General features: G+C 34.7%; 1 protein-coding gene across 1 annotated transcript in view; it reads left to right on the forward strand.

The window, feature by feature from the left end:
- The first annotated feature begins 1,515 nt into the window (after positions 1-1,515).
- The window catches only part of LOC137244117 (putative sodium-dependent multivitamin transporter), a 105,110-nt gene continuing 79,041 nt past the window's right edge, over positions 1,516-27,584 (forward strand). The window contains exon 1 of the mRNA XM_067772685.1: positions 1,516-1,753. The gene's annotated coding sequence lies outside the window, so the exon portion shown is untranslated. The remainder of the gene's footprint in view (positions 1,754-27,584) is intronic.

Genomic DNA, 27,584 nt, shown 5'->3' on the forward strand with positions numbered 1-27,584 from the left:
AAAGTGCGATAGTTCATTACCAAAACGGCTAAAGGGATGAAACTTGCTAGGTGGGTTGACCTTCTGACGCAGAATAGAATATTAGTAAAATTTTGGACAATGGGCGTGGCACCGCCGACTTTTAAAAGAAGGTAATTTAAAAGTTTTGTAAGCTGTAATTTGGCAGTCGTTGGAGGTATCATGATGAAATTTGGCAGAAACGTTACTCCTATTACTATATATGTGCTAAATAAAAATTAGCAAAATCGGATGAAGAACACGCCCCCTTAAAACAATTTTTTTTTAAAGTCAAATTTTAACAAAAATTTAATATCTTTACAGTATATAAGTAAGTTATGTCACTATTTGTGTGTGATGAAAGAAATCAAATACTCACTTTTAAAAAATCGTCTTTCAAAGCTTCAAAAATAGCACGATATGTCTCACGTATTGCGTGACTGATGGGAGTTTTTCTCAGCAGGAAAACAGTCATCGGGCTGGAAAAACTATCTCCTGTTGCCAAGTAACGTAAAGTTACTACCAACGTTTCCCCTATCGAGATAGCTTCCTGGAACTTTGTATTAGCTTTGTAAACGTATGGGGTTATGCGCTCCACAAGAAAGTCAAAGTCCTCCAGAGTCATCCTCAAAAAACTGTTACACCATTTTGGATCTCGCACGAACAGCTTAGAGCGCAGTGTAGCATAGAACCCACATGTTCCTCTATCCCGAAGCCCTGGCCTAACCCCTCCACTGCTTCCGCCCCCTTAGCTGGTTCCGCTTTCTTGTCCATGCCCTTAGGCTTGTCACAAAACAAAGAGTCGCAGCAGCTATCGCTATTTGTTTATTTTTCCAAATTTTTTTGTTTAAATTAATTATTTAATCGGATTTTACAGAATTAGTTCACTTTCGCACTTCTTCTATTTTAATTTTTCGTCTTTTGTTCAAAAGAATGTATCAGCTGATGTGCTGTCAAAAATATTTACTTAACGTTTGACATCAGTGGTGAAGACAGGATGTCAATCGACTGACACCACAATTTGATGACAGCCTGTGGCACACACTACTATATCGACTTCATGCCAGTTTTTAATATGTAATGGAAACACATTTGACACCAAATCTCCATGGTGACAGTTAAGTCAGTATTTGATGTCAGTGATTTTGACATAGTGAAAACCAAGCATTAGTTTGATTCACAATGGCAAATAGTATGCACTGCACAAGGGACAGGTGGCCGCCGGAAATCAGCAGATTGGTACTTTTTAGTAAGATTTTACCATGGCGGAACGATACATGGTGACAGCATATGACAGCTGATTATAAACTTTTTTTATTTGATTTGATACATCAACTTCCGGCGCTGTACGATTTTGACATTTGTACATCGAATTTACAAAAACAAAGTACATGGAAATTTTATTTATGTTTGTAGGTATGTCACCATGCTGCCACCTTGTATCGTCCCGCAATGGATTTTACACTTCAACTGCAGGCGCACTACGATTTTGACAGAAGTCCATCGATTCACAAAAACAAAGTACATGGAAATTGTATTTATATTTGTATGTATATCACCGTGCTCTGCACAGTTCCATTGTGGATAAGTACACAATGCACAGTTCTAGTTGGATTATCAAAAAAGATAAATGTGATTGAAACTGTCGGAAGCTTTTAATAACATATCCATATGAACATAGATAACATTCGCAAAGTTGAAAATCGGAAAGTGGTGCTGTGTGGTTTCGAAGTGGTGGTTGAATATTGAGTTCAAGGTCCGATTTTTTTTATTTTTACTAGTCCTTATTGATAAACAAATTTATTATTGGCAAAACACAGTCCTGTCATGACGCCTGCAGTTCATTTAGATTACATTTCTGTGTTCAGGAATCTATTCCATCATTAACTTTAGGTCATTTATTTAGTGGCTCACCTACGAAAAGCTTAAGTGCGCAAGTTTTGTTTATGAAATATATGTACATATATGTAGTAAAGTGAACATGCAATTTTTGAGTTCATAGTTAAATACATATTCACAATCATACATACATAAATATATGTATGTATATATTTATATCGATACCTATATTAAATTCATATACTTAGGAATGTGTCAATTTAAAATAAAATTACAGAAAAAAAACTTTTAAAAATAAGCTTTTATTATTGGTTAATAAAATTAGCTAAAAAGTAAAAAATAAATTGACTGTAAAGAAATATATCACTTTATAAGTTCATTGTAACCTTTAACGATAATTAGGCTTTTTCGTCTGCAACAAAAAAATTCCATATTGTACATAATTATATATTTTTAACATTAAAACTTTACACCTAAATTATTAATCTTACAGTTTATATCACAGTCCTAATTGTTCTAATAAAAGCGTGTTACATTGTGATAGCAAGGAAAGGAGGTCACGCTTTTATTAGAACAATTAGGACTGTGATATAAACGGTAAGATTTAATAATTTAGGTGTAAAGTTTTAATGTTAAAAATATATAATTATGTAAAATATGGAATTTTTTTGTCGCAGACGAAAAAGCCTAATTATCGTTAAGGGTTACAATGAACTTATAAAGTGTTATATTTCTTTAAAGTCAATGTATTTCTTACTTTTTAGTTAATTTTATTAACCAATAATAAAAGCTTTTTTTTAAAATGGTTTTTTCTTTAATTTTATTTTTTACTTTTAGTTCGTTTTATTAACAAGTAATAGAAGCTTGTCCTTAGAAAAGCTTTTTTCTTAAATTTAATTTAAATATGAATTTTTTTTAATTTTTAGTAGGGTAAAATATTGTTTAAATTAGTTATGTAATCTTTACTTAGTTATTTGTAACGTTTCTCATCCTATCCATTTCTTTTAATGCATCAACATTACAAGGTTTCTTCGAAGACAACTTTGAACAGTCAAGTTCTTCTATTCTAGTGTTAACTAACTTAAAATCATATTTTATTGTGACTTTGCCTATGTCGCGTTCAGTTTACAACTACTAATTGCAGATCTCTTCTCTGTTCCATCGCCAAAATCTGTAAAACAAAATCAAGTGCGCAGAAAAGTGTGCAACAAAAAGTATGCAACATTTAGCGATAACAGCCTAACTTCTACGTTTGTTGCATACACAAACAAAGCGAAGTTACCTGCGTTCTTGAGGACTTAGGCTTTTATTCCCTTGTGAATACAAATCTTTACCGATAACTCTGTTATCGATTAATTTATCGAATTCTGTCTTGCATTGTCATCGGAGTTATACATGTGTGCAAAATTTCAGCTCAATCGGACACCGGGAAGTATATCAAATTTAACTTGCAAGATTTGATTACAGACAACAGCCAAGTGAAAGTAAATAAAAGCTTATAAATTATAAAAAATACAAAATAGTGATATCTAAATAGCGGCATTACAAAAATGCGTTTTACCAGAGAATCAGGCAATATACAAGAGTGTCGTGTTCATGCAAAATCTTAAGATTTGAGTCGTTTCCAATATAAAATTTGATTAATGCGTAGCACATACGGCGAGTAGGAGACCTTTTGAACTGCCGAAATATAATAAAATACCACTGTTAATACACATCTAAATAAGAAATATTGAAGTGATCGAAACCCGTTCTAGTCGTTTCGTCGGAGTGGTCGTACGGGTCATCCTCGGCTCAACTGCACTTTTTCGGGCTTTTTTAGTTGGGCCGAAAATTTAAATAGGTTTCAAGGTTGGCTTTGTGTTTCCTTCTGGCGTTTTGGCGGAGTTGGGAGATGCAGTACTTCACTGACCTGGAGTCAGATGGTGGTTGCGCACTCCTAACAGGAATCAGTGAATTTATAATTGATCGTATTTTGAAATATTGAAATTTAAAACCTGACGTGGTGCCATATAAAAACCTATTCGCTTTATATATAACGGATCGTAACGGAACAGTGATTAACAAATGGCGACAGGCCATATATTGGAGCTAAAGAAAACTCTCGATATTATAATGCAGCTAACGGAAAAATTTACGGCTTAAAAAAGATAATTGATTGCATATATATTTTATGCTGAATAAGTAGCTCGTGTTACAAACTATGCAATACTCAGTGCATACATACATAGGTACATCAAACTGCAATTTTGATTGCACAAATTTAAGTTAACTTTTTGTGAACATTGATAAATAAATTTGACAAATTGAATATAACCTGGTGTGGTGCCATTGAAATACCAATCTCAATTGAAATTACGAACAATTACAAAAATTGATACAAATTCGCAAGCTACTACACGTGGTTCTGGCCTCTATGGTAGTACCATTGTGTACTAGTTGTGGAAAAATAAATATTAGGGGGACTCATGTAATCTTATAAATGCCTTATAAAGTGTGTAAACATATAAATTTATCTTGTGCGTAAACGAGCTGTCAAATTTTGTATGAACAATCATTTACACAATTTGTATAAATTTATGCGCACATTTCACTGTGTAAACGCGGTAAACTCAAAAGAATGTAACCTTGCAGAGATTACAGCAGGCATTTTCATCAAAAATCTCCAACATCAGCAGGTCCTTTACAAGTATATCTTACTAAAGACGTTTTAGTTTTGGTTTTTCACTTAATCTTGGCATTTCTTAATTTGTATAACAATCAAAAAATTTTTTTTTGGCAATAATACAGCTGATAAACAATTAACTTTATCAGGAATATTACTAGGTGCGTTCATATAACAGCGTGTGTAAATGGAGATAATTTTACACCTTATAAGTTTATTTGCTTTCATGAGTCCCCCCATTTAAAAACTTTACTGATTTTTTGACTGGCGTGGTGCCATGTAAAAACCTATTGAATTGAAAATACTGTCGGAATATAACCTGGTTTTATGAGGACCTTAAGAATCCCTACCACAGAAATTATATCTCTAAAAAAAAAAGAAGTGATTGAAGTTTAACTAAATATATTCACGAAAAATAAGAATAATGTTAAATAAATAATTGCTGCAAGTGTGAAATCAACGGTCGGGGGCATCCCTTTGATTTGACAAGGGTAAAAAGTGTTGCACTGTTGTGAAGTTGCAGTGCAGCATTTTGCGAAAACAACAAACAATACTGTAAAAATGTCGAGAGTACAACAAAGTAATATGACGGCCTTACCACACGGCAGAATAAATGCAACAGACTTGCAATTTCTTTAATTTAAAAGTGCTAATGGTAATACATTCTACAAGTCCTTCGGAATAAACAAAGATCTATAGGAACATATTCGCCATTGAAATAAAATTCAAATACATAATGCACCGGTTCCGGTTTTGGTTTCGTTCTTCAGCATATGCAGTCATATTTATTTACGTTATCCTTTTATATTGGTAGTAATGTATTTCCCTAATATAAAAAATTCCGACAATACAACAACAATTATTGATATTACATTGAGCTCCGAACGTGATACATTAAGGTATGATTGGATGGTTCTTGATAGACCATTCTTCTCCGACCATGCGTATATCAGCTTCAGCATCCCAATAAAGAGGGTAGAGAAGGGAGGAACCTTTAGGAAACCTAGGTCAACGAACTGGACGAAATTCCAGAAACAGGCAGAAACAAAACTGGCACAACCCAAAGAGGTTGCCAATGTGGAGGAACTGGAGGAGTCCAATGAATTCCTAACAAGGACGCTTATGACTACGTATAACAGAGCTTGCCCTCTAAAAAGATTCAGAGGAAATCAAAGCCCCCATGGTGGAGCAATAACCTAAGTCTTCTAAGAAGACAGGCAAAATAAATGTTTAAGCTAGCAAAGACCGCGGAAAACGAAACGTGTCGGAACGAGTACAGGGATCTATTGAGGATTTAAAAGCGTGAAATTTGCAGAGAATCTTACGGAAAAATTTCCGTGCGGACATAGAGTACTCCAACGAAACAGCACGGTTGAAAAAGCCTTAGCAAGTGGAAACATAGTCCAAGGACTAATAAAGAAAGAGAGCGGGGAATGGTCACGTAATAGTGAAGAGTCACTTGGGGTGCTTTTCGATACACATTTCCCATCGGGAGATGATTTAGAAGAGCCAGCAGACAGCACTCACACTTCGATCAGAGAGCGGCTAGTACCGGGCTTGGTGACCGATACCAAGATCAAATGGGCGGTGAAGACGTTTTCTAAGTTTAAATCGCCGGGCCCAGATTGTATATTCCCGCCCATGATATAAGTTTCGAGTAGAGCGGTCATGGAATGGCTTAAAATAATATTGAATGGGTGCATAAGACTGAATCATGTACCGCACTCTTGGAGAACTGCTCGCGTTGCTTTCCTACCAAAGGCGGGGAAGACCCGTCATGTGTATCCCAAAGCCTATAGACCCATTAGCTTAAAATCATTTTTGCTCAAAAACTTTGAGAGAATGATAGATGTGTACATAAAGTCCAACGCGGATGAAAAGCTGCTTTCGACAACACAACATGCGTACACCAAAGGAAAGTCGATAGACACCGCGTTGCAGAGGGGGTAATAAGCATAGAGAAAGAGAGAGAATATAAAGGATATGCTCTAGGAATCTTCTTAGATATTGCTGAATGTTTCTAAATGGGCGATCATGGATGGTCTTAATTACATTAAAGTACATCCAGCCTTAAACAGATGAATCGGTTGCATGTTAAATTGCAGGAAGATTACCTCACAATGAGCATTGTATGAGGCCACGAAATCAGTGGACAGGGGTGCTATCACCTCTGCTGTGGACGCTGGTCACCAACCAACTGCTCAGGCGATTCGATGAGGGACCCGTAAAACTTACGGCTTACGCAGATGACGTTGCAATTGTAATAAGTGGAAAGTGCCTTCCAACGATTAGCTCTTTGATGGATCGGGCGCTTCGCGATGTTCATACCTGGGCATCTAATGTCAGATTGAAAGCCAACGCGGGAAGGGGGATATGGTCTTTTTTACAGAGGGGTACACGGTCCCAATTGGAGCTGGAATAAGTTAGGAGGAGTGACCCTACAGGAGAAAAAGAAAGTCATGTAAGCTCAACGTGGTGGAGAGTGTGAAGAAGGCCTCAACGGAACTTTATGCATGTAAAAGAATGCTGGGGTGTACTTGGGGCTTATAGCCCTCTCTTTCTCATTCGGTTTTTACAGCGATTGTAAACCCTATTCCATACTATGAAGTTCGTGTTTGGTGGTAAGCCACACCAAAAACAACCTACCTCAAAAATTGGAGGGGGTATGTGGGCTATCACCGCTTAGCAGTACGAGAGCCCTGAAAATAACACCGACGGCTGTACTATATGCCATTCTGCACATTCCACCTGTAGACGTGGTAAAAGAACATAGCGTTAACAAGTGCAACCAGGCTCAGTGCATCGGGGCAGCTTGAGCGCCGACCATACGGCCATAGTAGTATAGTGTCGTCAATTACAGGACGAACACCTGATTCTATATCTGCGCTTCGAGGGAGATATTAAAGCCACAATAGAGATGGATGGTTGGCGCAAAGGTGCTAAAATGGCGGACGAGGCGATACATGTGTACGCAGATGGTTCAAGTAGTGTAAGGTGTAGGGTTAGCGGTATACTGTGCTGATCCGGAAATAAACAGATCCTACAAGCTGCCAGATCACTGTAGCGTTTTCCAAGCGGAAGTATTAGCCATAAGCAAAGCAGTAGATACACTGGAAGATAATAGCTTAAACTGCAGTCGCGTTAACCTTTATATTGACAGCCAAGCAGGAATTAAGGCAATAATATCGCGTGGCACAGCATTTAAAAGTGTGTTAGAGTGTAAGCAGTCTTTGGAAAGAATCGGGACAGGGAAAAGCATACATCTATATTGCAGCATACATAAAAACACATGAACTAGCTAAAAAGGGCGCATCCCTTGAATATTGCTCCGTAGACGTCCCAATTAGATTGGGGGAGATTAACAGAAGCCGAGAGGTGCACATGATCGGCCAAGCGGAAAAGGCGTGGGATCAAGCGGGGGGCTATAAAGTGTCGAAGATTATGTGTAGTTCTTACAACTTTAGACTAACAAAGTTGCTTCTATCATTAAAAAGAGAGGACTATAGACTCATGACGGGTATTCTGACTGTGAAAATATACTTCTGGTAACACCACGGACTCATTCAGTCTATGTGAGGTTCTCACGGACCGGCCAATTCAACCAAACCTAACCTAACAAAAACAATTCAAAGCAGACGTGTGAAGTATTTTAAAATTTACCATAAAAAATGTATGCTTGTAAAGTTTTCGTCGGTCCTAGATTTTGACTACCAATATAGAAGTATTAGATATCACTTACATTGCACGATAAAAACATTAAGGAAGTTCAGGATTTTGTGAAAATTGTCTAGCATCATTGCATCGTTATATGTAGTATGTGTTTTATAAAGAAAGAGTGTGGTAAGAGTCTAGAACAGGGGCAACAATAATCTGAAAAAATTTTAACTCCATTTGTATACAAAATTTGTTTCAGTGCACAACATTACAACAACCACATGCAACAGCAAATATCTCCAGACAGAGATAAAATTTTTCTTTTCCGCCTTCGGATTATTGTTCTCCAGATTAATACGCGTCTCTTGGCACCCCTCGATATTTTTGGACGCGTATTAGCAGTTGACCCCTGTTCTATACTTTTACCAAGAGTGTTATGTGTAGATTACAAATTCTGTTTTATTTAATTAATAAACTATCGTTTATATTTATAAAATATAAAATCTTAATAATTTGCAATATATTAACCAAATTTACCTATAATCTATTATCAATAAAATGAAATTAACGGAGAGACTATTTTTACACAACATGTATGTTTTTGTGCCTGGTGTGATGCCATATAAAAACCAAATCAAAGCTTCTTGAATTAATGTGGTGTGACATCATATAAATATGAAACAAATATTGAAAATATTAAATAACGGAGCTGGAGCTATTGAAACAACACAAACACTATAAATTGAAATTCACATTTGTACGAGAAATAACTAATTAATATATAATTAAATAACTAAGCTACTGTGAATAACGGAGCTATTGTGAATAATGGAGAGCGAAACACAGAAATTCAGATACTAAGAATATAATTTACGATTGGACTTACACATGGCAACAAGCCATATATTGGAACTTAATATATATAAACTAAAATAAAAGAAAATTCTCCATAATAAAAAGGAAAAATTTTTTGTGCTACGGGTTTGTACTTTGCGACATGTGTTAGCTGCGTGGGCACGTCTAAATTTTGAAAGTATATTACCCTTATACGTTTGTTAACGTGGCGCTTTAACTAGAAGCAACTAAGCCCTCTTGCCACCAATTGGAATTGGATGATTCGATACCCAAAACCACATATGTAATACTCCTATATTGCTACAAAAGGCTAGGTAAATTCCCAAACATCAGAGTGCCGATATATTGCTGTTTAAACGTTTTTGTTTTTGTATTCAATAATCGAATGTACCTAAATTAAAATTTTTTCTTGTCACATTTCTGCTGCTACAATCAGAAAAATTTTATAGGCTGTCTTGTTTTGATTTCGAATTTAAAACAAATTGCGAGCATTTTCTATTAGCAATATAGGAGTATATATGCCCAAAACCGAAAACAAATTTTGTTTTTCTAGGAGTTCTTGCTTCAAAAACTTGTAAACAAACTTATTAACCGTTTGTGATCTTATAAGATATCACCGTTTAGAGCTTTATTCGAGATTTAGCCATCTTAAAGGATTTAACGTTAAATGTTGAAGTTTTGTAATACAAAATTAAAGCTCGAAACCCAAAATCTGCAATCATTTCTTCATGTATGTAGGAAAATATTTTAAGGTAGGAGCGGTTTTTAAATTCATGTTTGATAGCGGCCGCTACATAGCGGAAGAGTACGTTGTTAAAAATGCTGCAATATAAAAGTAATTACGTGGAAATTAAGAAGACGGTGAAGATCACCGTAACGTAATATAGCGTTTATTACGGCCGTCGTGACGGTAAAACTCGTTCATCAACGTTTTTCACAACCGCTATTCTGAATGCGGTGAATATTTTGTCAAATATCTCAAAAATAAACAAATATTCATAATAAACAAATATTCACTTCAAATTTATTATTAAAAATCTATTTACAAAGGGGAAAAAGGATCAATTTAGTCAAAACATCATCGATAGAATCGGCTGGATAAGCCCTTCCAGCTTTACAAAAAAGCGGTGCCGCTAATTACGGTGAATATAGCAACCGTTCTTTAGCAGTCGTAATATAGCGGCACCGTTTTCCGAGGAAACCAAGCCTTTACATATATCCCAGCCCTAAGAACTAGATTATTAGCTGTAAAATTTTTACGTTTCTTTTATTTCGTGCCTAACAAGCCAACCTAACAAAACCGCACTGCGTTTTTTTAGCGCACGCAAACAACGGGCGTTTTTTGCCCTAACCCAAATAAGCATGCGTTGTTGCGACAATGTAAAGCAGGCATGCTTAACCAACGAAACGATATCATTTCGTTACGATAATCAACGTTAATAAACGAAACGAAGTCATTTCGTTTCGTTTATTAACGTTAAGATCGTCAAATTAACGAAATGATTTCGTTTCGTTTTCTGCCATATCAAAACGAAATCAAATCGTTTATGTTGATTATTAATTTCAAACTATGCTGGCAAAGCTGATTGATGACGGAGTCATTAAAGGTGAAAGCATTATCCAAGCTGATTGCAACTTTTCTCATGAATTTTGACAGTACGAACATTTCTCAGAGTATTTTTGACATTACCACCAACGAATTACACAAACAACTTACATAGAGTTTGTGTGTGTATGTGCGCTCGTTGTTGCCACCTTACGGCTTCACCATGGCTATAGCATTGCCAGCATAATTCAAACATAAAGTATCACGGTTTCGTTAACGTTTTTAACGTTAACGAAAGCTTTTTGTTTCGGTTAAAAACGAGATACAATTTATCTTGATAATTTCTTTATCGATAATATTTCGAAGTGTTTCAACGGAAACGGTGGAAATTTTTTGATAAACGATTAGCTTAACGTTAAGGTGCATCCCTGATGTAAAGCATGTTTGCAAACGTCAGATCTAAATGTCACGCAGAACAAAAATTGGAAATCGAGTTAGGTTTTCACGCAACACATTCAATTTGGGTTGCTCTCATATAAGTTGTATGTGCATGAGACATTTTTGACAGAAAATGACTTGCGTGCGTTTATATTAGGTTGGCTTGTTAGCCCTATTGGTAGTATTTAGTCTATGCATTTCTAAATTTTGTTCATAATAACCGATTATCGAAGGAAAAAATTTATATGGGAAATCTAGTTATTTATTTGACGATTAGGAACTAAGTACGAAAATAAAGATAGTCGCTATAGTTAAATAAACTATATTTTATTTAAAGAAAATATTTATTCACATTAATTGCAAAATTCGAATAATAATTATTTTACTTTTTTGAAGTATTAAAAAAATTTTCTTGAACAAAAGTTTATACGATAAAATAAAAAAATTTTCAAATTAAAAAAGTACAAAATTAACAAATGAAATTTAAGAGTAATATAAACCCTATATATACTCCCCCTCCAGTGAAACGAAAATAAATGTAAAAGATAATTAATTAATATTGAATGTAACTGTTTTTTTTTTTTCTCGGACGTTGTGGCAGCGCACTGCCCTCAAGTGGCCCGATGAAACCAGGCTAATCCTGTGTTTGGTTTTTTTTAATTCATACATACTGTTTTTTTTTTTTTTTTTTTTTTTTTTATGGCAAAGAGCGAGTCCGAAACATCAATTATTCTCGAGTGAGAGTTATAATCTTCACACAAACATAGAAAAGGTTCGTGTAGTTGGAAATTGCTTCTGCATTGTTTAAGATTATAGGTTTATAATGCCTTGAAACTCGGCATGGAACATTCAAGTTTACTTCGTTCAAAAGAAATGGGCTTGAAATCGATCCATTTAAAAGTCTAGCCATAAATAGTACACCTAGCATTTCTCTACGACTTGCAAGTGTAGGACGATTTATTAGTTTTAATCGATTAGTGTAAGGAGGAAGATTATACGGAGAGTCCCATTGAAGATTTCTCAAGGCGAAAAGTAAAAACTGTTTTTGAATTGATTCTAGTCTATCCACATGAACTTGATAACGCGGATTCCAAATTATCGATCCATATTCTAATATCGGCCCCACCAATGATGTAAAAATGGTTTTTGTAACGTAAGGATCACTAAACTCTTTTGCCCATCTTTTCACAAATGCTAAAACTCCTCTCGCGTTATTGACTGTGGCATTAATATGAGGGTTGAAACTAAGTTTGCAATTCATTGTAACTCCCAAATTGACAAAAACATCAACGCTTTCCAGAGTTTGGCCATTAATTGTGTAGGAAGCTGGCTGTATGTTCCCACGTGAAAAACACATGGATTTACATTTTTCTATGTTGAGAGGCATACAATTCGCATTACACCAAGTAACTAAACGATTTAAATCCGCCTGGAGTACAGAACGTTCTTAAACCGACGCGTATGACTTAAAAAGTTTTACGAACAAAGGTTTTTAAAAATGACTTTTTGAGTTCTACCGCAAAGATAGGAGGAGATCCAGCGAGTTAGGCCAGGTTGAAAACCAAGCAATTCGAGTTTATAAACAAGTAATGAGTGGCGTACTTTGTCGAATGCTTTGCTGAAATCAGTGTATATAACGCCGGTATGATGATTGTTTCTAAACCCATTTAAGACGTGAGTTGTAAATTCAAGCAAATTGGTTGTGGTTGATTTGGCTCTACAAAAGCCATGCTGAGGACTATCTATCAATGTAGAAATCGAAAATGTAAGGTGATTAGTAACGATTGCTTCGAAAAGCTTAGGGATATCGGAGAGCTTTGCTATTCCACGATAGTTTTCAATAGACGACTTGCTTCCTTTTTTATGGAGTGGGATAAGAAAAGATTCCTTCCAAGCCGTCGGAAAAATGCCATTTTTTAAAGAGAGGTTAAACAGATCAGTAAGGGGCTGGTAAATGTATTCCGAACATTTTTTAAGAAAACATGTTGGGATCAAATCGGGACCATATTTGAAGGATTCTTTTAGGGTCTTTAGATGTAGTAGAACATCTTCAGGCAGCAAATGTGGGGCATATATTGAGTTACTAGAATGGAGCTCATACGGATAATTTGTAGGTGATGAATCAACCACAGCAGAGTAATTAGAGTGAAAAAATTGAGCGAAGAAGTTTGCAATATCTTGATCGTCGCTGAAAATTCTATTTCTAAACTTCATGGCAGAAGGAAACCCGTTAGTTCTGCGTTTAGAATTTACGAAATCATAAAAAGATTTCGGTTGGCAAATAATGTTTCTTCTAATTTTACATATGTAAGCTTTATAACACTTTTTATTAAGTTCAAAATACTTATGACGGAAAATAGCGTACTGTACATAATGAGAATGTAAACCGGTTCCCTTATATAATTTGAATAAACGTGATTTCTTATTTTTTAAAGCTTTTAAATCTTTAGTAAACCAAGCTTGCACTGGTTCAATGTACGAGCATGTGCGTTAGAGCACATGTTTTTCAAATAAAGTATAAATGGTTTTATTAAAATGTAAAACGTTTTCCTCTACATCCTCTTTATATCGAGGCCACGTTATCTCAGAAAGCTCTTTATTTAAATTGTTGAAATTGGTTTTGGAAAAATCAAAGCATCTGGTAGAGACACGTGTTTTGTTAGTGCAGCCGACTTCGTTGCTTATGATTTCGTAAGTTATCTCAAGAGAAGGGTGGTAAACATCTTCTGGCAAAATAAGAGGTTCACACCGATTTATAGAGAATTTAGATATGTCGTCAACAAATGCTAAGTCTAAGAATTTTCCATACTTATTCGGAAAGAAGTTGATCTCATTAAGGCAAAGATCAGTAATTCCATCCAAAAAGTCATTGTTATGCATCTCGGATGATACGGGGACAATATTGTGATCAACGGTAGTCCAAGATATATGTGGCAGGTTAAAGTCGCCTAAAACAATCATTGAGTCCGTGGGCTTTATCATCCAGTTGACTGATTGTAACAGTGAAATATGGTGCATATACACTGATAGATCAGAAGACGGTGGAATATAGCAAACGGCTAAGTAAATATGACCCCGGCCTAGTAAGATTCGGATGCATTTAAACTCGATGGAATAAACTTCGGCTAAATTAACATCTTCAGATGGAATTCAAGAATGTACAGCTAGCAAGACACCACCTCCGGTCCTATTTAAGCGATCATTTGTATAGGTCTGATACTCACCGGAATTTCGGAATTTAAAACATTGGGTTTCAGCCATGTTTCGGTAAAAGCAATAATATTATAGTTACAGTGAATGGTTTTCAAATATAAGTCAGTTAATTTAGCCAGCTTCTTAGCCGGTGCTTCTGAATAAGAAGTCACAGATTGAGAAGTTACAGTTTCAGAAGTTACAGTTTGAGACTCTAAGGTTTTTTCCGCGGCCTTAGAAGTGGATGGAACCACAGCTTGCGGATTAGGGGAAGCCAAATCTATGAGCTCCACTTGCGGAAGATTAATGTTCTAAGCAGGATTAAGATTCAAAGCGTTAGGTGAGTCTTGAGAGTGTTGTCTTTTTTTCTATTTAAACAATGCGGTAACTCATCCAAACACTTGAAGGATTTGAACAAGCTATCGTATTGATTGAACTTTTCCGTGATTATGGAAAACTCTTTAGCAATTTCAGAAAACGCATTTCGTGTTTGTCTAAACAGTTTAAATAGGTCAACCTCAGTTGATCTGCATTTAATGCATGACCAACGTACTCCCTTCTCCCCATCATTGACAGTGTCAACAACTCTAGCCGTCAGTCCCGCGCACTTTCCATGAGCGAGCCCATCGCAAAGCCAGCAAGAGACGAAACGTTCGGATTCGCTTTTTACCTGACAGTTTTTGAAAATGCAAGTCATTTTTTATAGAAAGGTGAAAATAGACTAGTATAAGAATATAGAAATGGTAAAGATATGTTTGTAAATTACAAAGAAAAAACAGTTGAAATAGCACTGAGAATGAGAAAGGTTATATAAAGCAACTCTGAAAGTTTGGGAGCTTAGCGGTAGCCAGCAGCTTTAGAGTCACTGTCACTTGACACTTAAAAAACGACGCAAACAGCTGCGAAGACAGTAAATTGCGAGAAAAACAAAAAGTGTGCGCACAAAAACAAGTGCAAGGTGAAAAGGTGCCAATCAAAATTGCAATAAAAACACAAATGCACAATGACTCGGCAAACACAATATGAATAATAAGAAAACTTTAAAAATTCACAAAATCTTAACTTTTCAAAACAAACCAATTGTATTAAAATGAACTCTAGGTTTTCGCACTTATTTTTATCACAAACTAGTATTAAAATTTAGATATTATAATTTAAAACTCGCAAAATAAACACAGCAAAATAAAATGCAACTTCACAGCTATAATGACGTTTGCAACGTTTGTTTTGTTTCCTTATTTGAAAAAGTATTTGAATTAGAGAGTTTATTAGTAATAATATTTGCTGGTTTAAGTAAATCGATTGAAAAAGTTTTAACATTGTTTCCATATTGTATTTTAAATGTCTTATCGTGTTTTGAAATAATTTTGAAAGGTCCTTCATATGGTGAATACAAATTAGATTTATGAAGAACTTTGACAAAAACATAATCACAAATTTCTAAATTTTTAGGAATGAAACTATTTTCTTTATTATGATGTAACACTTTGGAACGAATTACAGAAAAATGATGTAGCAGTTTTTGGAGAATTTCATTTGAAGAATTATATTGTTAGAAACAACTAATTCACCAGGCAGTCGAAGAGTTTGTCCATAAACAAGTTCTGCGGAAGAACAATTTAAATCACATTTAATGGACTTTTGTAAACCAAGAAGAATCCATGGTAAAATTTCAGACCAATGAGTTGAGTCATTCGAAGCTATAATTGCTGTTTCAAGTGTCCTATGAAAACGTTCTATCATAACGTTTGCTTGAGGATGGTATGGAGATGTATGGATTTTATGTGGACCTAGTAATTTGGTTAATTCACTAAAATGTTTGGAAGTAAATTGGTCTACTGTAATGTTTGTGGTATACCAAATCGTGGTACATAATTTTCAACAAAAGTGGTTGGTATGGTAGTTGCCAAAATATTTTTAAGAGGATAAGCTTCTGGTCAACGAGTCTGTCTATCAATAACGGTTAAAATATTGCGATATTCTTTTGAAATAGGTAAAGGACCAACAATATCCATATGAGTATGTTCGAAACGTCCTGATGGTATTTGAATTTTTTGAATAGGATATTTGGTATGTCTAGAAATTTTGGATTTTTGACTATTAATACCCGATGAAGTTCAATCATAAATTTGTTTACGCATATTAGGCCAAAAATATTTTGTTTGAATCAATTTTATAGTTGTACGCATGATACAAAAAAGAAGGTAGTTCCACTCAACATTTTTTGACGTATTTGGGGATTTTTGAAGTTTCATAATGTTTGTTGTTTTGCCAGAAGGGTTGCCATACCGTTACTGTTTAAGGCGAAATTGTGGTTTTTTGAGATGGAAATTTCCTTTAGGATGACAACGCAATGGTCATCTGAGACAATAATAATATGCTTTAGCACGATTTATGTGCATATATATCGATTGAGAATACAGTAAAACATGCAGTTTTATTGAAAAATATTGGATAACGACTCATACATTTATGAATGACTCATATCTTTAAGGTAGCTTGACCCCTAGACAGAAAAAAATACACGAAAAATCCTGTTGTTCTATATAGCATGGCCCTATTATTATGCCCCTACAGTGGATATTTCTTAAGGCATGTTGATAAAAGTGTACCTCCAAAGTCTGCACATCTATGCCAATGCTAAAAGGGCACATAATGTGTATAGGCGGAGCTGCCCCAAGGTGACCCCTGGTACAACGGGCAAAAATACTCTCATAACTAGTGGCTAACCTGCAGGGCTACAGGGTAATGTTCTGCCTAAAAAATGGTTATCAATTCCCTCCTAATGCGCAACGCTTGATTTATACAATAAAAAAAAAAATGACCACTTGTAGCCAATTTATCAAGAAATTGCGGTGTCAGTTTATAAGGACCTCCTTTGAGCAAGCAATTGACAAATGTGTATGTTTTGTCAAAATGTTCTGAGCAAACGTATGGACACTTAAGAAGGCTATATTCCCTTGCTTTGCATAATTCGATCCATGTTTCTTCCACCAAACGAAAAACTTATTAAAAACCTTTTCTAGGCTGGTATTTCGTATTAAAATATTTCCTAGGCATGGGGCTCATTTTTGTTTTCTTTTTTATTTAAAATAACTATGAAAGTAATTTAGTCGTATTCGTTAATATGAAATCCATCAAAATTAGAAAAACTCGTAACATTTTTAATCTGGTAGCTTGTTTTTGGTGAAATTGTCATTGTCCCCGCAAAAGTCAAGTGGCTAACGTCACACTAAATGGAACTACCTCCATTTTTTGTATCATGGTTGTGCGAGTACTAGGGTGAGATAGAGAGTGAATTTTGTCAAATATAATTCTTCTCATAGAAATTGAAACATATGGCCGATACGATTTTTGTGAAATATTACACCAACTATTTAAATTTATGATTGGAATGTTTACTTCTTTTGAATTATTTTTGGAATTTGAATCAGATATGATTTCTTGTAAAATGTTATCTTTTTGTTGTTATTTAAATAAAATGACTAAATTTATATCTTGAGTTGAAATTTCATTTATTTCGGGAATACGGGAAAGTGTGTCGACAACTATGTTGTCTTTTCCACGTATATATTGAATATCATTAGTAAGCTGTACAATATATACAAGTTGAGGTAATTGACGAGGATATCTGTCTACTTTAGAATTTAAAACATGGGTTAAGGGTTTATGATCGGTATAGATGGTGAATGTTCTACCTTCAAGAAAATGTCTGAAATGTTTAACAGAATTATAAATTACCAAAAGTTCTCTATCAAAAGTTGACTAGTCATTTTCTGTTGGAATTAATTTTCTTAAAAAATAAGCTAAAGGTTCTAGTAAATTGTTGGATTTTTGTTGTAAAACAGCTCCTGTATCACAGTTTGATGCATCAACAGCTAATGATAAAGAACCATTTTTATCAAAATGAGTAATGTATTTTTAGTAACATTTTTTTAACGTTTTCGAAAGCAATGGTAGTTTTATCTGTCCAATTTAGTTCTTTGAATTTATTTTTAATAGAAAATGTTAACATTTCGTGCAGAGGACTGAGTTCTGCTGCTAACATTTTAACATAACGATGATAGTAATTGACCGTGTCTAAAAACATTTGTAACTTTTTTTAATTCAATTGGGTCTTTCAAAATTTGTTATAATTTCAATTCTATTTAAGGAGGGTTTAATACCTTCACTTGAAATTTCGTAGCTTAAAAAATTTAATTTATCTACACCAGAAATGCATTTAGGGGATTTAGTATTTAAATTGTAAGTCTTTTAAATATCATTTTTAAATGTTCTAAATGTTGGTTTTCATTATCACTAGCAATTAAAATATCGTCTCTATATGTAAAGGCAAAGTCAAAATCTGAAAATACCTCATTGATAAAACGTTGAAATGTTTGAGCACTCTTTCGTAAACCAAAAGGCATGCGAATGAATTCAAACATTCCAATTAGAGTAGTTTTTGCAGTTTTGTGTATGTCTTCTTCTGCCATAGGAATTTGATAGTAAGCACGAACTAGGTCAGTTTTTGAAAAAAATTGTTTATTTTTTAAATCGATAGTTAAGTCATGAATATGTGGTAAAGGATATCGATCTGGTGTAGTAATAAAATTGAATCTTCTATAATCTCCACAAGGTCTCCAATAATTTGGTTCTTTTGTAGGAAGGAGATGAAGAGGAGAAGCAATTGGAGAGCTAGACGGTCTACATATACCAGTTTTAACTAAAAATTCGAATTCAGTTTTATCAATTTTAAGTTTAATTGGATCCAGACGATGTGGTTTAGAAAATGGAAGTACACCTTTTGTTTCAATCCTATTAACCGTATGATGGTTCACTTCTTTTGTGTAATCTGGTTCACAGGTGATAGAAGGGAAATCATTTAATAATTTTGAAAGTTTGTTTTCAGAAATTGGTATTTTGAGAGAAAAAATGTCACAAGAACCTGATGATCCAGAAACGTTTAATTTTCTTGTCGAATCTATAATTTCTCTATTTTTAATATTTACTATAATATCAAATTTTTCTAGAAAATTCGCGCCTAGAATTGGTGTAGTTATATTCCAAATAATGAATGGAAATTCAAAATCTCTTTTTAAGCCTAAGTAAATTTTTAAAAGTTTTGTTCCAAATGTTTCGATAGAAGAACCCTTAGCAGCTGATAGTTTAAGATCTGAATCACGGTTATAATTTTTGAATTTTGAAAATGGTATTACAGATACTACTGCACGAGTATCAATAAGAAAATTAAGATTATTAAATTTATCTAAAATGAATAGGCGACGGGTTGGTTTAGATAAATTTCCATTATCCGTCACCGTCATAATGGAACGTTCTAATTTCTAAATTTTGTTCTGAATTTTTTTAAATTAAAATTGCATGGTTTTGTGCATTAAAGAGCATTATTTTTAAATTTCCTGTGATACCAACAAATATTAATTGATGGCCTAAAATTTCTTTTGTTGAAAATGTTTCTAGAACTAGATCTAGGTCTTTCTCTTCCTCTTGATCTAGATCTAATATTTAGTTCATTAATATCATTTGTAATTTTACTTAAATTTGGAAAAATTGCTGATGTTAATTTTGTCAAATTTCTAATACAATGTTCAAGTGTATTATTTTCAACACATGCTATAGAAGAAGGTTTAGAAGAATTTGATTTATTAAGAAGATCGAAAAGTTTATCTGCTAAAAGAATAATTTCACATGTATTTGAATTATTAGAGGATGTTAAATGAATTTGAATTTGTTGTGGTAATTTTTTAATCCACAATTTAAAAAGAAATTCACGGCTAACTATCGAATTCGAACCGATAAGGGATTTTATATAACGGAAAAGTTCCGATGGTGAACGATCGCCAATTTCTATATTCGAAAATAATTGTACAAGTCTCTTTTCTTCACTGAGAAAAAATCTCTCACAAAGAACTTTTTAATAGTTTCAAATTTATTAATAACTAGAAGACCCGGCAGACGTTGTCCTGCCGTAAATTTGGCCTCTCTGCATACATTTTAATAAGCTTTTTCCGTCTGACTTTGCCCTCCCCCCCTCTTCACTTTTCCTAATCCTTTTATTCACTCCTCCCTCCGTCTTTTTCGCTTCATCTATCTCCATCTTCGTTTCATTCTATCTCTTTCTCAATCTCCTCCTCCTTCTCTCTTTTCTCTTTTCTCAATTTCTTCTCATTCTTCTGCATCCCTTATTGCCTTTCCTAGAGGGTGGTATGTATTTTATTCCAGTCCCACTCCGAGTCTCAGTCCCAGTCCTTGTCCTAATCCCATTCCCAGTCCGTCTCTGGATAATATATTACTCTGTATTAAAGCCTTCATCAACAGCTTTCATTTGATATCCATATTGTATAAACACTGTCTAGGCATTCACTGGCCCACGTTTTGGCCTATATCTCGAGACCCTAGTCACCCAGGGGTATGAAAATTACCCTCTACACAACTAAAGACTCTGCTGAATCAAAAAAAAAAATGCCATAGTACCTCTAAATCGCAGGCCCCCTCAGAAAGTTAATATATTATTTGAATTGTTTAATTAACGAAAATATTGTTGAAAATTAAATGTTTAAAAAGTAAATTATTTAATTTGAAAATATAAAAGATATAATCTGAAAAATTAATGAATATAAATAAATAAACTAGGTTTAACACTTGCTGCGAACTCTAAATTTCAGAAAATTGATTGTTGTAAATGTGGTCAACAAAAATTTGATTGTTGTTAATAATAATAATTGTATTGTATGATGCTCCAAATTCTTGTTCTTGTACTTGATTTTTGTTATTTAAATTTATTTGTTGTAGATATTTTATTCTAAATAGTTTCTAATTTTCAACTACTTAGTTTAATTTTAAGTTTTAAATATCGATAATAAAGTTTTTGAATATTTGTATTTACGTACATAGATAGTTTATTTATATTTGTATATATGTAAATATATAAATATATGTAGTTGATAGTTTATATATTTGCATAATAAATTTTGAAATTTAGATTTTTGTTTTAGTATAATAACTTCTTTAGTTCACTTCATATAAATATTTGATGATATTTGTGCACAATTTTAGAAAGTTATTTTTAGATGAATTTCGTTTTAAAGTTCACTAATTCTCTATGTTTGGTTAGATTTGACGTTGTTCAAAAATAAAGTGTATATAGATATTTCGCACAGCGTATCACTCATATATTTATTATATATGTGACCGGGTCTATGAATAGGTGGCTTATGACTCAAAAAATAAATTTCGAGAAACAGCTGTTAAAGATAAACAATGCATTTCTTCAGTTTCTCCAAATTATTAAATACGTTATTTTATATTTGCATTTGTATCATGTTAAAAATTGTATTTGAAAGAAATCACATAAATTTTGTGAAGCACAAATATTTCAAAAATATTTGGACACTGTTGAAATTAGAATATATTAGCACTGCACGATCTAGGGTCGATCGGATAGGAAAAATAGTTTGCGAATGAAGTTAAAGTACATATTGAGGAATAATATAAACCCTATAGTCTCGTTATCTGTAAACTAGGTCTCAGCATATTGTCGGGTACTATATATATGTTTGATTCAAAACCCAGATTACGTATGCTAAATCGTTAAAAATGGATTGAAATGAGCACAGATTTTTAGAAAACATTTAATTGTATTACATTCGTTTATTTTAATAACTTTTTATGGAAGTAACAAGGACGTATCTTCTTGGTAACCAACATTGCCAGCCAAAATAATTTTCCCTTAGAAATCCCACGGAAAACCCCCCTTGCCTACAAGAGCTAGTTGTTAGCCTAACAGAGGTAAGACATAATTCACTAATAATATTAGACATAGGGCGAAAAATTAAGTCATACCCTGAATAGGGGCAAGACGAAGTACTTGTGTAAGGCTTCGTCTATATGTATCGATTAAAAATTTGAACAAAATCGGCGGAGTGATTTCGAAGTCCCCAAGTTATATATGTGCATACAGGTGGGTACAAGATGAGCTAAGTACTTTACTCACTCACTCTGCATCTGCGCATGTCAATCAATACAACGGCTCTTTATTTACTTATAGAGACGGAGCATCTAGAAATACTTTTAGCCCTTCAAACCACGGTTGCCACTTTTGGTCCATTTGGACCAAAAATGGTCCTTTCCAACCCCATTTGGTCCGCTGGTCCCTTTTTTTCCAATTTTGCCCTTTTTAGTCTGTAATCAAAGAAAAAATGTTCAACACTGCCCACAAAATTTTCCACACTTTCATTAACCCTTATATAATTTATAATTTACCTCAATGGATTTCTTACAAAAAAAAATTGATGTCAACAAAATGTAGCAGAACAATGACACTTCACCTAGCAGATAATTTAGAAAAGTGTTGGATCTTGAAGCAAACCAAATTTCGTTAATTTTTGGTGAAACAAGCGCTCAATCAGAAAATCTTGTTTTGGTGGCTAGATATTTCGATTGTTTATCAAAAACTTTTCGTGATAGACTTTTGTTTGAGCTTAAATAAGTTGTTGCAAATGCACGTATCTCAAAGAAATTTACGGAGTTGTCCGTCTTGTATTGGAAACAAAATAAAATAATGACACTAATTTGTTTTATATTAAGTGAACTTGCCACTGTTTTATGTTCAAGTTATGCGTGCAAGCATATCGATGGGTAATGAGAGTTTTTAAATTTTTCTCACACAGCACAAAACAAATTGATGAGTTTTAGGAATTCCAAGGCTACTATGTTCTTCACACTGCGATGCGGCTATATTTTCTATTTTTGTGTCTGGAAGTTAATAGCATTTCTGCAATACAAGCGTCAAATTGAATATCAGTTACAGAATTAAAATTTTCTATATATGTATATCCAAAATACTGGATATTTAAAAAATGTCAGTGTACATAATTTAGAATACTAAGTATCTTGACACAAGGCATATTTTTATTGGAAGTAAGGCAGGAATATTTTTGGAAAGCGATAACTTAACAAATGCTCAACGTAGATCAGATATAAACGCGTTGTGTCAAATTATTCCCGCTGGAAAGCAGAACCGCAGAAACTATAATAATAACATTGTTAATACTAACTAATTTCTCGTACATCGTCAAATGGAGATTCGTCCATTACTACACAGTTCAAACTTTTAAGAATTTTCAATAGTAAATCTGAGGACTATGGCTAGATTCAATTAATGTGAGTTTTGAAATGTACATTTGTCTCTAACACAAATTACATGGAAATAATGTACATTTCAAAACCCGCACTTACTGAATCTAGGCCAAAGATGGGAAAATTGAAGCGTGAGGGTGCACTGGTAAACGGAATAGTTAAGAATTAAATTTAAAACAAGTAAGGAAGGCTAAGTTCGGGTGTAACCGAACATTACATACTGAGTTAAGAGCTTTGGAGACAAAATAAGGGGAAATCACCATGTAGGAAAATGAACCTAGGGTAACTCTGGAATATGTTTGTATGACATTGGTATCAAATGGAAGGTATTAAAGAGTATTTAAAAGGGATGGGCCATAGTTCTACAGGTGGACGCCATTTCGGGATATCGCCATAAAGGTGGAACAGGGGTGACTCTAGAATGTGCCTTTACGATATGGGAATCAAATGAAAGGCGTTAATGAGTATTTTAAAAGGTAGTGGGCCTTAGTTCTATAGGTCGACGCCTTTTCGAGTTATCGTCATAAATGTGGACCAGGGGTGACTCTAGAATTTGTTTGTACGATACGGGTTTCAAACGAAAGGTGTTAATGAGTATTTTAAAAAGGAGTATGCCTTAGTTCTATAGGTGGACGCCTTTTCGAGATATCGCCATAAAGGTGGACCAGGGGTGACCCTATAATGTGTTTGTACGATATGGGTATCAAATAAAGGTATAATGAGGGTTTTAAAAGGGAGTGGTGGTAGTTGTATATGTGAAGGCGTTTTCGAGATATCGACCAAAATGTGGACCAGGGTGACCCAGAACATCATCTGTCGGGTACCGCTAATTTATTTATGTATGTAATACCACGAACAGTATTCCTGCCAAGATTCCAAGGGCTTTTGATTTCGCCCTGCAGAAATTTTTCATTTTCTTCTGCTTAATATGGTAGGTGCCACACCCATTTTACAAAGTTTTTTCTAAAGTTATATTTTGCGTCAATAAACCAATCGAATTACAATGTTTCATCCCTCTTTTCATATTTGGTATAGAATTATGGAATTTTTTTAATTTTTCGTAATTTTCGGTATCGAAAAAGTAGGCGTGGTCATAGTCGGATTTCGGCCATTTTTTGTGCCAAGATAAGATGAGTTCAGATAAGTACGTGAACTAAGTTAAGTAAAGATATATCGATTTTTGCTCAAGTTATCGTGTTAAGGGCCGAGCGGAAGGACAGACGGACGACTGTGTATAAAAACTGGGCGTGGCTTCAACCGATTTCGCCCATTTTCACAGGAAACAATTATCGTCATAGAATCTATGCTCTTACACTCAAGGATTGGTTAATTTTTGTTCGACTTATGGCATTAAACGCATTCTAGACAAATTAAATGAAAAAGGGCGGAGCCGCGCCCATTTTGAAATTTTCTTTTATTTTTGTATTTTGTTGCACCATATAATTACTGGAGTTGAATGTTGACATAATTTACTTATATACTGTATAGATAATAAATTTTTATACTCAGTTGAGCAGAGCTCACAGAGTATATTAACTTTGATTGGATAACGGTTCGTTGTACAGTAGGCCGGGTCGATTTGTGGGGAGGCAAAAAAAGCGCCCATTGCTCTGTGAAAATCATATTCTAGGGATCAAAATAAGAAATTTGCCGAAGGAACCATACCCCTAAAACGAACTCTGATGTCCCCCCCCCCCCCCCCCCCTTTGGGTCGTAGGGCAAATTTTGAAAAATCCCACTTTGAAATGCCTATGTTTTTATACTCAGTTGAGCAGAGCTCACAGAGTATATTAACTTTGATTGGATAACGGTTGGTTGTACAGGTATAAAGGAATCGAGATAGATATAGACTTCCATATATCAAAATCATCAGTATCGAAAAAAAATTTGATTGAGCCATGTCCGTCCGTCCGTCCGTCCGTCTGTCCGTATGTCCGTTAACACGATAACTTGAGTAAATTTTGAGGTATCTTGATGAAATTTGGTACGTAGATTCCTGGGCACTCATCTCAGACCGCTATTTAAAATGAACGATATCGGACTATAACCACGCCCATTTTTTCGATATCGAAAATTTCGAAAAACCGAAAAAATGCGATAATTCATTGCCAAAGACGGATAAAGCGATGAAACTTGGTAGATGGGTTTACGTTATGACGCAGAATAGAAAACTGGTAAGATTTTGGACAATGGGCGTGGCACCGCCCACTTTTACAAGAAGGTATTTTAAAAGTTTTGCAAGCTGTAATTTGGCAGTCGTTGAAGATATCATGATGAAATTTGGCAGGAACGTTACAACTATTACTATATATGTGGTAAAAAAAAATAGCAAAATTGGATGAAGAACACGCCCACTTTTTAAAAAAATTTTTTTTAAATTCAAATTTTAACAAAAAATTTAATATCTTTACTGTATATAAGTAAATTAAGTCGAAATTCAACTCCAGTAATGAATGATGCAACAAAATACAAAAATAAAAGAAAATTTCAAAATGGGCGTGGCTCCGCCCATTTTCATTTAGTTTGTCTAGAATACTTTTAATGCCATAATTCGAACAAAAATTTACCAATCCTTCTTAAATTTGGTAGGGGCATAGATTCTATGACGGTAACTGTTTTCTATGAAAATGGGCGAAATCGGTGGAAGCCACGCCCAGTTTTAATACACAGTCCACCGTCTGGCCTTCCGATCGGCCGTTAACACAATAACTTGAGCAAAAACGGATATATCTTTACTAAACTTAGTCCACGTACTTATCTGAACCCAATTTATCTTGGTATAAAAAATGGCTGAAATCCGACCATAACCACGCCCACTTTATCGATATCGATAATTACGAAAAATGAAAGAAATGCCATAATTCTATACCAAATACGAAAAAAGGGATGAAACATGGTAAATGGGTTGGTTTATTGACGCAAAATATAACTTTGGAAAAACTTTGTAAAATGGGTGTGACACCTACCATATTAAGTAGAAGAAAATGAAAAAGTTCTACAAGGCGAAATCAACAGCGTTTGGAATCTTGGCAGGAATACTGTTAGCGGTATTGCATATATAAATAAATTAGCAGTACCCGACAGATGATTTTCTGAATCACCTGGTCCACATTTTGGTCGATATCGCGAAAACGCCTTCACATATACATCTAAGGGCCACTCGCTTTTAAAACCCTTATTAATACCTTTAATTTGATATCCATATTGTACAAACACATTCTAGAGTCACCCCTGGCCCACCCTAATGGCGATATCTCGAAAAGGCGTCCACCTATAGACCTAATGCCCACTCCCTCTTAAAATGCTCAGTAACACCTTTCGTTATTTACCCATATCGTACAAGCATTCTAGAGTCACCCCTGGCCCACCCTAATGGCGATATCTCAAAAAGGCGTCCACCTATAGACCTAATGCCCACTCCCTCTTAAAATGCTCAGTAACACCTTTCGTTTGATACCCATATCGTACAAACATTCTAGAGTCACCCCTGGCCCACCCTAATGGCGATATCTCGAAAAGGCGTACACCTATAGACCTAATGCCCACTCCCTCCTAAAATGCTCAGTAACACCTTTCGTATGATACCCATATCGTACAAACATTCTAGAGTCACCCCTGGCCCACCCTAATGGCGATATCCCGAAAAGGTGGCCACCTATAGACCTAATGCCCACTCCCTCTTAAAATGCTCAGTAACACCTTTCGTTTGATACCCATATCGTACAAACATTCTAGAGTCACCCTTGGTTCACCTTTGTGGCGATATCTCGAAAAGGCGTCCACCTATAGAACTAAGGATTACTCCCTTTTAAAATACTCATTACTACCTTTCATTTGATACCCATATCGTACAAACACATTCTAGAGTCACCCTGGCCCACCCTAATGGCGATATCTCGAAAAGGCGTCCACCTATAGACCTAATGCCCACTCCCTCTTAAAATGCTCAGTAACACATTTCGTTTGATATCCATATCGTACAAACATTCTAGAGTCACCCTTGGTCGACCTTTGTGGCGATATTTCGAAAAGGCGACCTATAGAACTAAGGATTACTCCCTTTTAAAATACTCATTACCACCTTTCATCTGATACCCATATCGTACAAACACATTCTAGAGTCACCCCTGCCCACCCTAATGGCGATATCTCGAAAAGGCGTCCACGTATAGACCTAATGCCCACTCCCTCTTAAAATGCTCAGTAACGCCTTTCGTTTGATACCCATATCGTACAAACATTCTAGAGTCACCCCTGGCC

Source organism: Eurosta solidaginis, chromosome 3 (assembly GCF_040869045.1).
Source record: "Eurosta solidaginis isolate ZX-2024a chromosome 3, ASM4086904v1, whole genome shotgun sequence".
In the NCBI taxonomy this organism is placed as follows: Eukaryota; Metazoa; Arthropoda; class Insecta; order Diptera; family Tephritidae; genus Eurosta; species Eurosta solidaginis.